Consider the following 14,667-nt stretch of genomic DNA (forward strand, 5'->3'; position numbering starts at 1 on the left):
ACCTGATAAAGCTGACCACAATAGGTCAACGAAATATCGTTAATATATTATTATATCAAAAATTTATTTCAAAAATAGTTATACGCTGCCTTTTTTATTATAATCAACTTATATATATATATATATATATATATATATATATATATATATATATATATATATATATATATATATATATATATATATATATATATATATATATATATATATATATATATACATATATATATATATATATATATATATATATATACATATATATATATATATTTATACATACATACATATACATATATGTATGTATATATGTATATATATTTTAAATGACGACATCTTGTATGAGAGTTGAATAAATTTAATATATGAACATCAATAAATACGAATTCTCTCAATACTAATTTTTTAATTTTATGTAAGAAATCACGAAAAAATTCCATGCTCCATCAACGCATTTCCTACTTTTTTTTATTAAAAACCAACAAAAGCAGAAAACTGTGAAAATGTAATCTAGCGAAAATTTCTTACATAAAATAAAAAAATTAGTATTGAGAGAATTCGTATTTATTGATGTTCGAATATTAAATGTATATATATTTATATATATATATTATCTAATTTCATAATTTTTATTTTACACGATGACGTCAAATTAATGAAAATCGCAAGGGCTTTAGATACAGATCAAAAAAATCAAGATTAAAAAAAACAACAAAAAATCAAACATCATTAATGTTTGATTTTATGTTTTTTAGTTGAACTTTAAATACCGCTACTTTTCAAAACCGCATGTTAAGGGATCCCTCTATTTTACATAAATTTACAAAAATCTTTAGTAATTACGGCTTTAGCCGTAAGTCAAGTTTGGTGTTCATCATTCGAATTAGTAAAAACATTCATAATAAATTGAAAAAACAGATTTTAAACTTAAAAAAATTAATTTTTTTTGCTCTCTGATATATTTGATATATACAGACATACGACTGATTAGAAATTAAATATATAACTTGTTTAAAAAATTGTTTTTTTTAGTTTAATGTTTTATCTTTGCATAGTATTAACATTATTTTATACGAAAAAATGATGCCTCAACTATAAAGCAAAATTTCATGCCTAAATTTGAATAATTCAAAAAAGTTTTAACTTTTTTTAATTTTAGTGATACAGTAATTTTGATACAGTAATTTTGTTTTATTATAATAAAAATTTCATGTTTTTTTTATGTTTTAAAGTTGTGTCCATCACACGGTTAGCCTTAACTAAATTTAAGTTTTCTGAATTGTATCCAGATTAATATCAACGTTTTCTGAAAGAGTATATTTTACTGATCACTATGTATATGGTCCACCAAATCAGAAAACTCCTATTAAGTAATTATGGCATTTTTAAGATTTTTTCGCGCTTTTTTTTCGCGCCTTTTTTGTCTTTTACGGCCATCTTTAATCCGCCATTTTTTCTGCCACAAGTTTAATTGCAAAAGACAATCATAGAAAAAATTTTGTTTAAAAAAATGTTAAGAATTGGTAAATCACATCCTTAGACTATTTTAGATCATCAAAAGAACAGAGAAAAAGTCTTTTTTGTGGTCGCAAATGTCATATGAAAATAAACAGTCAAAGCCATATATTTTCTTAATTTCAGAGCTGTTTTTCGAATTATAACATTACTGATGATCGATACCCTACTAGATTGTTTCCAAGGTTGGTATACTTAATGAATTTTAACTAAACAAATATATATAAAAAGTATATATGTCATAAACGTAATACCATTCACATAACTGAAAAATTGGATACCTTGTTGAACTCAAAGAAATAAGATTTGATAAATGAATCAAATCTCATTTTGCTTGATACTAGCATATCTTTATCTTGTTAAGGTGTAGAGGTATAGTTGAAAGAACAAATGTTGTTGATCTCAGGCAGAAAATTAATTTTGACATTGACTGGTCAAAGATGACTATCCCGGCTAAAACACGAAATGGGTAAAATGTTGATTTATTTGTATAACTGTTGTAAAGAAATATAAAATTATAATTTTTTATATAATTTCAGGAAACTAAAAACTTGCAGCTGTGAAATATGCAAAATCGCAAGAATGAAGGGAAGGATACCCAAGAAAAAATCTGGTATAAAGAGTTTATAAACGGCAGCTATTAGTCCGCGGTGTAGTTTTTGTCTGACTAAAGTTAAAAGAGGATTGCATCATAAATGCAATGCAACAACGCTCAGGTAGAAAACGTTTTTATAACTTTGATTATTTGACTGTTAAAGGTTGTATACCATGTTCTATAAAAAACAAGTTTGTAAACGTAATTTTTTTTTATCAGAAATAACATATCAGCTGCATATGGATATCAAGGTATTAGAAAAACCGTATTAATTTGCGTTACTAATAGAGAGATAAATGAAAGAAATGTTAAGAATAATAAATCAAAAATGATAATTTTACTTTGAAAAAACTTTTGTAAGCTTTTGAATCTATAACCTTTTTAACAATGTAAAGTTGTCGAAGCCTTTTTCATTCAGTCTCCATAGTTTTGTATCTTATTTAGATGTCAAGGAACAAATGGCTCCTCACGTTATTAAGGAAAAGCTACGTAGTGAAAGTGGTAACACCATTTCATTGAAGACAGGAGGTAGTAAACTGAAACTATCTATTGGATCTGAGAATACTCCAAAAACAACCAATTTTACTCACAAAAATCTTCTTTATATGCAGAATTCTCTTTCCTTAAGTAACCATCAAATGATTAAACTTGCTAATATGATAAGGTAAAATCACAATACTAATACAAATTTAATTCTGCCCAATAAAATGATGCAATATTTGTAAAACTTGTTATATAAAAATAAATTAATAATTACAGAGTTGTTGAAAAAAGAAGAAACGCTGTAGAACCTGGACTGAAAGACTGTCTCTGATTTGGACAGTTAACTTCTCTCATTATTTGCCGAAGAAAATATTTTATTTGAATTTAAAAACAAAGATAAAACTTTGGATTATAAAAATATTATAGTAGCGTACTGCAATGATGTTACTCTTTTTGTTAAACTACTCCTGGATCTTAAATATGTTGATTCTAAGAACCAGTTGCTAAAAATTGCTGTTGACGGGGGAAGTGGTTTTATCACATTTTGTTTAAATATAGTTAATCTCAATGAATTTTTTGAAAATTACGGCAAAGTTGAAATAGATTATCTTAAAACAAAACCGGTAACATCTTGCAGGTCTTTATATAAAGATAATCTAAAAATTTTTTTTAAAGATTCTTTAGTAAATGCTTCATTTCTCCTTCTGGTAGCTCCAGAAATCCCAGAAAGATATTTAAACACTAAAATACTATTTGAAAAATTAAATCTTGAAAAAATTGAGCACATTGGGAGATGCGACATAAAACTTCTGACAGGTATATCTCCAAGTAGTAGTTCAATTCATCCCTGTTATGTATGTGAGTGGGATAGAAGAGAAACTTGGAAAAATGCTCTGTACAGAACTTTTGAGAACTGTCGAAACAACTATACAAAATTTAAAGAATCTGGTTCAAAACCTAAGTGTGCACAACATTTTAAGAATTGTATAAACCCTGTATTAGTGCATGGAAACCCCTCTAAATTTCTTGTAGGTAGACTTGTTTTACCGAAGTTTTATATAATGGAGGGATCTGTCAACCATGTAATGGATAACATGGAGCGAATTTGGTCGGAAATGGATATGAAAAAGATTTGCGAACGGTTGTAAATTATTAAGACTGGTCAGCATAGTGGAAAATTTAATGGAAGTCTTTAATGATAAGCTGTCAATTAAACTGAAGTCTTTTGGAGAATGCTTAAGGTTGTTAAACTTAGTTGTTGAGTCTTGCTTTGGATCCGGACTTGATGAAAACTTGCAAACTAATATCGAAAATTTAAAAGCCTGCTTTAAAAAAATGATGTTGGAACATGGTATTACTTTAGCACCAAAATTTCATACCCTGTTCAATCATGTATTTGAAGGGTGCAAGGGAAAAACAGGGAATGTCAGTTTTTGAAAAAATTCAGATTTTTTTATTAACATGTTGTGCATCATAAACTACCTTTAGTGTTAAATTTGAAGGAAATAAATAAAATTAATGGTCTAATTTAGTGATAAGGAAAGGAAAATATAAGAAGACTTTGAAAACTAAATTTGATTTATCTCAGTTTGCGAAAACTGACATCCCCTGTTCTTACCTTGCACCCTTCATTTGATTTCTGTAAAACAAAAAAAAGAAGCCTTAGAGTTAATTCGGAGCAATCAGGAGAAAGTGTTCACTACCTCTTCAAAACTGCCTCGTGGAACCGGTACGAGGTGTCCGCAAATGATTTTAATTATAGACATAATTTAGTAAGGGCATTAAGTTCTTATAATGGAAAACATCTTGTTTCTCTTAGACATGTTGATCTAAATGTTGATATTTTTTAGTGATTCAATTCAAGAAGAAATAGTTTTTAATTTTATATTTTTAAATATTTTGATGATTTAAAATATTCCGATTATGTAATTATTCACTCTCAAACTATGTAATATAACACAATACCATCTGTATTATTCATTTCCAATAAATTGTCTGTAACTTATGCAATAAAATTTTGAATGAAAACATGGCGGACCAAAAAATGGAGCAAAAAACTTGCAAAAAAAGGTGCAAAATGAAAAGCGGGAAAAAAAGGTACGAAAAAATACTTAATAGGAGTTTTCTGATTTGGTGGACTATATACATAGTGATCAGTAAACTATACTCTTTCAGAAAACGTTGAAATTAATTTGGACACAATTCAGAAAACCTAAATTTAGTTAAGACTAACTGTGATCAGTTTTTTCCTATAATATGACATAGAAAAGTGGGTTTAAAGCTTACAAGTTGGGTCAATTTGATTAAAAAATCAAAATTAATTTTTTTTTCTTTTTTGGAAAAAATCCACGTACGCTGCCATTTTTTACCACAGAACAAACATAATGTTGAGTTTGTTATTGTTTACTTGTTATCTTTCAGCTGCCATTCTTCTTTTTATGTCAGATTATTTTGTTTCAAAGATATTTAAGAAATATGTAACAATTATGGGGAAAGTACGATAACGTTAGTCACTGAAAAAGATCGGCAGAGTAAACGTTTAGGATAGCATGTTTATAAACTTGCTATCTTTATTTTATGAAAGAATTTTATGTAGAAGTAAAACATAACTTCATTAGAAACTTTAAAAGAATATAATATAACTTTGATAAAAAATTTTTAAATGAGAAACTACTAATCAAGAGAAAAACTAATCAAGCTAACTGAAACAAAGATGACATAAAAAATGCTACTTTACCAGTAAAGTTGAAGCAGATGTCTTTAAGAAAAGCTTGTAAAAGCTTTAGTGTGCCAAAAGATTTACTACATCGGCATGTTAAAAAGGCTTCACTTAAAAGTAGTTTACATAGTAATTTACTTGGAAGATTTAGAAAAGTGCTTTCTGATGACCAAGAACAAGATCTAAATAAGTATATTAGAGGTATGGAAAATTCATTTTATGGTCTCTCAATAATGGATATTAGATTGATAGTATTTGAGTTCTGCAAAAAAAATTTAATTCCAAATCCTTTTAACAAAGTAATTTAGAGAATTTGTTAAATAAATATTACTTTGAGCCACATCAAATTTTTAATTGTGATGAGTCTGGGTTTACATGCGTCCATAAGCCATTAAGAATTATCTCATCTACAAGAAAACAGTGTGTTTTATCAGTGACAAGTGGGGAAAAAGGAGTCACAACAACAATGTTATGTGTATGTAGTTCTGTTGGTCATTATCTATTACCTATGATGATATTTAAGCGCAAAAAAAGAAATTATTACTCACAAATAATGATCCAGTTGGAACTATTCAAGGATGCTCAGAAAATGGCTGGATTATTACTGATTTTTTTCTTGAATATAAACAACATTTTGTTAAACATGTTTAATGCACACATAACTCATAAACTTCAACCATTAGACCGTGGATTTTTTAAGCCTTTGAAAACCTTTTTTAATTAATCATGTGTGAGACGGATGCGAAGCCATTCAGGAAGACGAATACAAACAGAAAATCTTGGAGAAATTATAAATATGGAAAATGCTACTTCAAGTTTTAGAGCAACTGAAATTGTCCCATTTAATTGGCATTTGTTAGAAAATGAATATCTAAGGGCATCTTTAAGTGATAATAAGTATAAAATCAGGTTATCCATACCTCATGAAATTCACTTTGAACGCGATAACAAAAAAGTTAGTAAAATTTTACAGCAGCCAGAGTTGACTACATTAGAATTAATGAGTTATGATAAATTAAAGCCTATTGAAAGCTTTTAAGAGACTACTGTTACTTCATCAAGTTCTTTTGAAGACATACTTCAAATTACAAAACTTTATCCTCCAAAAAAAAAATCAGCTGAAAAATCTCAGATTATAACTAGTTCTCCATATAGGAAAAAAGTTTTACTTGAAAAGAACAATGAGAAAAAAACAATAGGAAAAAAAAAAGAACAAAAAGAAAAAAAATTTATTGAAAAAGAACAATGAAAATAAATTAAACAAAAAAAATATAAAAACGAACAAAAAGAAAAGAAAATTAAAGAAATACTTGATTGAAAAAGATGGAAACATTGAAGAGGAATGGTTTTGTCCAGTTTGTCAAGGGAAATGGTGCAACGGTACCCAAATTTACTGGATAACTTGTTGTGTATGTACTGTTTGGGTACACAAAGACTGCAAATTAAAGGATGTTTGCTTTTTATGGGAATAGATTTTATGAAAATTTTTTGACATGAAACTTTGAATATGCATTTTTTTTATAATTATTTTTTAAATTAATATCATGTTTTTTGATTTAAAAGGAAAATTGCTTTTTTATGCAAGTAGATTTGGTATTTTATTCAAATATTTGACAAACATGAGGCTTTGTGTTCGATATATATTTTTTCAATTAATATTGTGTTTTCTGTTTTAGATAATATTTGCATAAAAGCAAGCAAATTTATTAATACATTCATATATTAATAAGTTTTGGAGAAAGTGAGACAGGGTAGTTGTTGCCATTTTGAATTTAATTATGTACCAATGCAATTCTACCAATTCCACAAATTTTTAAGAGATCATTAGACACATAATCTGCAAAATTTCTTGTTGTGAAACGTGGTTCTTCTCAAATTATGAACATTCTCTCTGAAAGTGTCTTGTGTTACCCTAACTGCGTTGAGTAGTGATGATTCGTTGTGTACCTTTTTATAACTTCATCTATATTTAAAAAGTATGCTTTAAATAAAAGAGAAGGCAGTTTAGGACAACAACAAAAAGGATATTTTACTTTGACGAGCAAAAAATTTGTGTGTTAACGCTTTAACGGATCTTAGCTCATCTAATCGTTGTTTGTAAGAGGACTTCTCACGGAGAACAAATTCGTCCTTTTAATTTATTTAAAAATAACATTCCACAGAAATCCCATGATGAATGTCCTGTTGGTGTGGGTGGGCTATGTTTCTACATTATTGTTATCTTTAAAACACTTTCCTAAAACTAAGGAAAAAATATTATCGCCTTCACGTACTCAGCAACAAACTAGCATTGTTGGAGTAAAAAAGGATCAGTTCCTATGGTTCTGTTTCGTCAAGTTAAACTTTCTTCAAGACGTCTCGCTTGTAAAAAATAGATAATAGTTTGCACAAGGAAACAATTGTTGTAGCAGACCCGGAAAATTCAAAAGAGAAATTCTAAAAATAAAGAGCAATATAAAGTCTAAAATAAAAACAAATTTCTTTTGAGTCACATTGTTACAAAGTGTTATTAAAGTCAAGTATAAATTCTTCATCATTATTTGACCACCTAAACTATCGCTTTGCAAAAATGGCTGCTTGTTGCTTGGTAGATCATGATTATGTCAAAAAAAACCAAACTTACAATGCTAACCTTGTTTCTCTTGAACTTAAAAAGTTAACCACAATTAAGTATAATAATAACTGTGTAATGGACAGAGAAATTTATGCTATTCCTAAAAATAATTTAGATTCAACAAGTACTTCAAAAAATAAAAATTTCATCTCGAAAAAATCTGCTAAAGAAAATACTGTTTCTAAAACAAATATAAATAAAACAATGCATCTGCAACCAATAAAAACAATTTTCTACCTTCGCAGTTTGTTTGCAATAGTATTCAACAACATTTCGAGGAAAATGAAACAGAAATAAATATTAAAGTTCTGAACATGTACTCTACTAATTCTATTAAACTTCTTGTAAAATTATAAAAATTTTTGAGCAAAACACAGATTTATGGCTAAACAAAAAAAACTAAATAACTGGCAGTCGACTTTTAGCATTGATAGGCGTATATGGTAAAAAGAAATTTTAAAGTTTTAAAAATTTCTGCCGTGGTCACCAATTTGAAAAAGAAGCACTGTTATTTTTATGAAACCAGTCTTTATTAAATGCTATGCCATGTGGTTTCTTTACTTTTACAGAAGATGACTCATATAGTTTAAGTTCTGATGCCATGGTAGCTCCAAACTTGTAACTTGAAATGAGTTAGAAGAGAAAATTCAAAAGAACTATTGTCAAACTTATCTAAATCATTTGCATTTTTTATTCAAACACAACTTCAAATGTTATGTACACAATCAAACTACTGCTTTCTCATACCCTATCATCATAAGTAATTCCTTATCAAGAAAAACAACAATTCGTGGGATGTAGTAAAATATTTAGTAGATAGTATTCCTTCAAACACAGCGTTAGCAGACTGGCCATTTAAAGAGTACAAATTATTTACAACTTCAAAGAAGGAAAACCTTTTTCAAATTTCTAACTTTGAAAGTAATAAACCACTATGCACCCTTTTTAATAAATTGATTCTTAAAAATCCTATAATAAATTTTATTACAAAATTAAAAAATTTAAAAAGTTAGTATATTCTAGTTTTTTGACAAAAAAAAGTAGCACTCTATAAATAGTATAAAGGTTGCCACTATGCAAAAATATTTTAAAACTACCCAAATTAAATATTGTAATGTTTGCGTGCAACTTAAAAAAACTTTTACCAAATTTTAGTAACTGTTCTAGAGCCCTCTCAAAGCTTTTAAATGTTTAACAGATCCCTGATATTATTAAAAAACAGTTTTTACTGCAAAGAAAATGATATTTTTTAACTAAAAATGAAAAAAGAGGATTCTACAATTTTGTTTTTATTTTTTTCTCATATAAAATGAGTATTTTTGATTATTTGAGACCCAAATCAAATCAAATGAAATGAAATGTATTCTGAAGTAGATTTTACATTTCATGGAATATTTACATATAGTACAAGTACTGATTTTAAGTAAACACCATAATAAGAAACTAAAACACCAAACTAAAAAATCAAAGCCAAAAAAAAAAAAAAAAAACGTAAAACAGTGCAATACTTGAACGAAAAACTTTCGGAATAATAATTAAGTAAGAAGTTTGATAAATTTAGGACTAAATTCAAATTACTTTTATACATCTATCTAGAATAAAAGACTTTTATATACCTAAATAAAATATAGCAATAAAAGAGAATTAGATTATAATAATATACAGTAACAAAATTGTACATAATATTGTAATATAAGTATCAGTAATAATAATAGGCAATAATAATAGAAACTCCAGTTATTGGTAACAATAATCAAAATAATAATAATACTAACAATAAATATAACAATTCTATTAATAATAATAATAATGATAATAATAATATTATTAGTAATAATAACAACAATAGCAATAATAATAACAATAACATTAATAAAAAATAGCAGCATTTATCATAGTGAGAGTTGGAAATGGAATAGTGATATTATTTGAAAAAAAGTTAAGAAAGAGTATTAATAGTAATAAATCAGCATTGAAGTGAAGAAAGTAGTAGAAAAGAATTTTAGAAAAGATCAAGTATAGTTATAGACCAGCATTGAAGTGAATAAGGTTAAGATAGATAGTAGATAGTTAGCAGTAGAGTAGCATAAAAATTAGGAAGAATACTTGTTTAATAACAAATTAAATAGACTGTTTTTGAATTTGGAAAATGTAGGGAGAGATTTTAACTGTGAGGGGAAACTATTCCATGCGCATATGCTCTGATATTTAATTGATTCATGTCCATAACAAACAGTTCTATGTTTAGGTATAGATAATTTGAAGCTTTTAGCAGATCGAAGTTGGTAACGAGTATTTTTTTTAAAAGTAAATATGGGTTTATCCCCATATTTGACAAGCATATCAAAGATGAGACTCAAAAACCACATGATATATGTTAAGAAGCGTTTCAAGATTAAGATAATGTCGAACTTTGGCCAACACACCGTTGGACCTGCTTAGTTTCACTGCTAAGTCTTAAAGAGGAGATGCAAAACTTAAATTAGAATCAATTTTGATACCAAGATAATTGATAAAATTCACAGTATCTATTTTTTGACCAATTAATCTGAAACTCAGGTGCTTTTAATTTTTGTTTGAGTTGATTTAAAGATAATAATTTCAGATTTTTTGGAATCAAGTGATAATTTATTAGATAGAAGCCACTGGAGTAGATTCGCGAAGTTATGGTTTATATTTTTATTTATCTTTTTAAGTGAGTTGTTGAATGATTGTTTATAAACCCATACTCATTTTTATAAATTTACTTGAATTTCTCCAGAAAGTTGTAGATTCTATTGTGCATAGCTTTCTCAAATAGTTTGCTTATATTTGAGAGAAGAGAGATTGGGCGATAGTTAGAGTAATCCAGTAGAGAACCTTTTTTATGTATTGGTGTCACTTTAGCTATCTAAAGGAGATCTGGGAAAATTCCATTTTTAAGTGAGTTATTCATAATTATGGATAGTGGCTTTGAGATTATGTTTGGAATAAGCTTAAGAATAAATGTGGGAAGGCTGCTTGGGCTCAGACTTTTTTTTGTTTTGAAGTTTCATTATGAGACTCGATACCTCAACTTCAGTCACTGGCTCAAAGAAAAAGAACTTTCATTAGAATTTTTTAGAAAGTCTTCAAAATTATATTTAGGGATATTTTTTTTGTTTATTAGATTCTCTTGGTTAGTAGCAAAGTAATTGTTAAAAATATTAGCAATTGTGGTTGGATCAAAGATGATTTTATCATTTATTTTGAGGTTAAAAGAGTTATTGTATATAGTAGGTCTGATGTTGGGAATTTCTTTTATTCCTTTCCAAGTTCTCTTAATGCTGTTAAGGTTGTTGTTGAAAGAGGAAATATACATTTTTTTGGATTGTTTAAGTAATTTGCTTATTTTATTTCTTTATAAACTAAATTTATCAAAGAGTAGGTTTCTTGTATTAGTATTGTTTGATTTAACAAATTTTTTATAAGTGACATTTTTGGTTGAGATGGACTTAAGAATACCAGTGGTTATCCATGGTTTAGATTTAAGTTTAATTTGTTTTTTTGTTAAAACTTTGTATGAAGCATGTCTGTCTAGAACTTTTTCAAATGTATTTAAAAAACTTATCATTGTTTTATTTATATCGACGTCTTTTATTTGCACCTCCCCGTTTATACTAGATATATCTTGTATAAAGGTGTCAGTATCAAAACTTTTAAAGCATCTTCTAGAAATATTTACATTCTTTTTTTTTTCGGTGTAATACTAGGAAAACAGAGGAACTGGACCATGAGGTCTGAAATAGAAACTGTTAGATTGCCAGAGATTGTCTCAGGAGAATAGGAGTTTATAAAAATATTATCAATGAGAGTTTTGGTTTTTGAAGTTATACATGTTGAAAGTATAATGGTTGGGAGAAGCGAGCAAGAGCATGTTTACGTATATCAGTTACACTATATATATATATATATATATATATATATATATATATATATATATATATATATATATATATATATATATATATATATATATAACCATTATACTTTCAACATGTATAACTTCAAAAACCAAAACTCTCATTGATAATATTTTTATAAACTCCTATTCTCCTGAGACAATCTCTGGCAATCTAACAGTTTCTATTTCAGACCTCATGGTCCAGTTCCTCTGTTTTCCTAGTATTACACCGAAAAAAAAAAGAATGTAAATATTTCTAGAAGATGCTTTAAAAGTTTTGATACTGACACCTTTATACAAGATATATCTAGTATAAACGGGGAGGTGCAAATAAAAGACGTCGATATAAATAAAACAATGATAAGTTTTTTAAATACATTTGAAAAAGTTCTAGACAGATATGCTTCATACAAAGTTTTAACAAAAAAACAAATTAAACTTAAATCTAAACCATGGATAACCACTGGTATTCTTAAGTCCATCTCAACCAAAAATGTCACTTATAAAAAATTTGTTAAATCAAACAATACTAATACAAGAAACCTACTCTTTGATAAATTTAGTTTATAAAGAAATAAAATAAGCAACTTACTTAATCAATCCAAAAAAATGTATTATATTTCCTCTTTCAACAACAACCTAAACAGCATTAAGAGAACTTGGAAAGGAATAAAAGAAATTCCCAACATCAGACCTACTATATACAATAACTCTTTTAACCTCAAAATAAATGATAAAGTCATCTTTGATCCAACCACAATTGCTAATATTTTAAAGATCAGCAACAAATTTAACTTTTGTTTTACTTTTATATTGTTAACAAGGGTTAGTATAGTCTTATATAAGAAAGCTTGCTGTTTTGAACATAGATCAGGTGTACCAGGATATCAAAGTTTTATGTGATACAATAATCAATGCATTTACTCTTCTGTTAGTAATAACAATAATAATTAAAAAAAAAAAAAAAAAAAAAAAAAAATTGATAGTCTTGTTAGTATTTAATAATCTTGAAAATATGAACCTAGGCCAGTTGAATCAGAAGATTGAAAGCCTTTGTATGTTTAAGTTAGATTCAATGTAACGCTAGTTCAAATAATGTGAAGCACCTTGTAATCTTATTTTAATAAATTCCGATTTTATAACAATATCTGCTATAGCTGTTAGTATAAAGGTGGTCCAAACAACTACAAATTATAAAACTCCAAAATAAGTAGACGCCATTTTTAATCAATCAATCACCACTGCGCCAAGCGAGTTAAAACTTTTTAAACCAGTTAAACCAACAAGACATACTTTTGAAAAGCTTTTTAAATTTTATAAAATTATCTATACCTTATCATAGAACTGTTTATAACGGCCATGAATCTATTAGTTTTCAGAGCATATGCAAATGGAATAGTCTCCCTCACAGTTAATTCTCTCCCTATTTTCCAAACTCAAAAACAGTCTATTTAAATTAACAAGTATTCTTCCTAATTCCTATGCTACTCTATTGCTAACTATCTATTATCCATCTTAACTTTACTTGCTTCAACGCTGGTTTAATTTTACTAATACTTGACCTTTTTTTTAATTTTTTCTACTACTTTCTTCATTTCAATGCTAATTTATTACTAATACTTGCTTTTAACTTTTTCTCAAACTAATATTATTTTTTATATCACTATTCTATTTCAAATTCTCACAATTATAAATATTGCTATTTTTATTATTGTTATTGTTATTACTTTTATTGTTGTTAATATTGTTATTGCTTTTATTTTTATTATTATTATTATTATGATTATTATTATTTTTGTTATTATTATCACTATTAAAATTGTTATTTTTGTCGTTAGTATTATTATCATTATTTTGATTATTATTACTTTTGATTATTATTATTATTATAACTGGAGTTTTTATTATTATTGTCTACTATTATTATTGATGCTATTTATTACAATATTATTTATAATGTATTTTCTGTATATTATTATAACCTACTTTTCTTCTATTGCTATATCTTAGTTAGGTATATAAAAGTCTTAAACGTTAGATAGATGTATAATAGTAAATTAAATAAGTATATTTTGTTTTAAATATATCAAACTTCTTACTTTATTATTATTACATAAAGTTTTTCGTTTAATTTTTTCGTTTAATTATTGTTTATGTATTGTACTGCTTACGTTTTTTTTTTTTTTTTTGTCATTATATTGTTTACTTAAAATTAGTACTTGTACTATATGTAAATATTCCATGAAATGTAAAATCTATTTCAGAATACATTTGATTTGATATTTGGGACCTGTTAACTGCTCAAGGGCTTTGAAAGTGCTCTAGAATAGTTATCAAAATTTGTGAAAATGTTTTTTTAAATAATACAAAAACACTCGAATGGGAAAAAAATTAAATTCAGTTGGCTTTAAAAGATTTTTGCATAGTGAGTATCCAATTTTGCATAATGGATATAAATAGTAAAAGCTTATTTTATTTGTTTCGCTTTAAAATTATTATTTTTTCATTTTAAAAACTTTGTTTAAAAAAAAAGGAGGTTTAAAATTGTTTCAAGAGTACTTGAAAGCCATTTATAGTTTAATTAAATGTTTAATAAATATCTAATTTTTGCTGTTATTTTTTTCCATTTTTGTCATTGTTTACAAAAACAAACAAACAAGGCTTCTAAAAGAAGATCATAATGATCTTATCATCAGAATCTTTTACAAGTTTTTTACATCAATACATAAACAAGACTAAAAAACTACAATAAATCGTGATATAAATTGAAAATATAAATCAAACCACTAACGTTATATATTCGTAAAATGCAAATATATGAA

General features: G+C 26.6%; 1 long non-coding RNA gene across 1 annotated transcript; it reads left to right on the forward strand.

Moving 5' to 3' along the window:
- Window positions 1-526: 526 nt before the first annotated feature.
- On the forward strand, window positions 527-3,108 carry LOC136076525 (uncharacterized). The gene is made up of 6 exons (XR_010636339.1): window positions 527-1,697; window positions 1,877-1,981; window positions 2,052-2,228; window positions 2,327-2,358; window positions 2,552-2,771; window positions 2,867-3,108. It is a non-coding gene; the product is annotated as an uncharacterized LOC136076525 (long non-coding RNA).
- Window positions 3,109-14,667: the final 11,559 nt, after the last annotated feature.

Source organism: Hydra vulgaris, chromosome 02, assembly GCF_038396675.1.
Source record: "Hydra vulgaris chromosome 02, alternate assembly HydraT2T_AEP".
NCBI classification, from domain to species: domain Eukaryota; kingdom Metazoa; phylum Cnidaria; class Hydrozoa; order Anthoathecata; family Hydridae; genus Hydra; species Hydra vulgaris.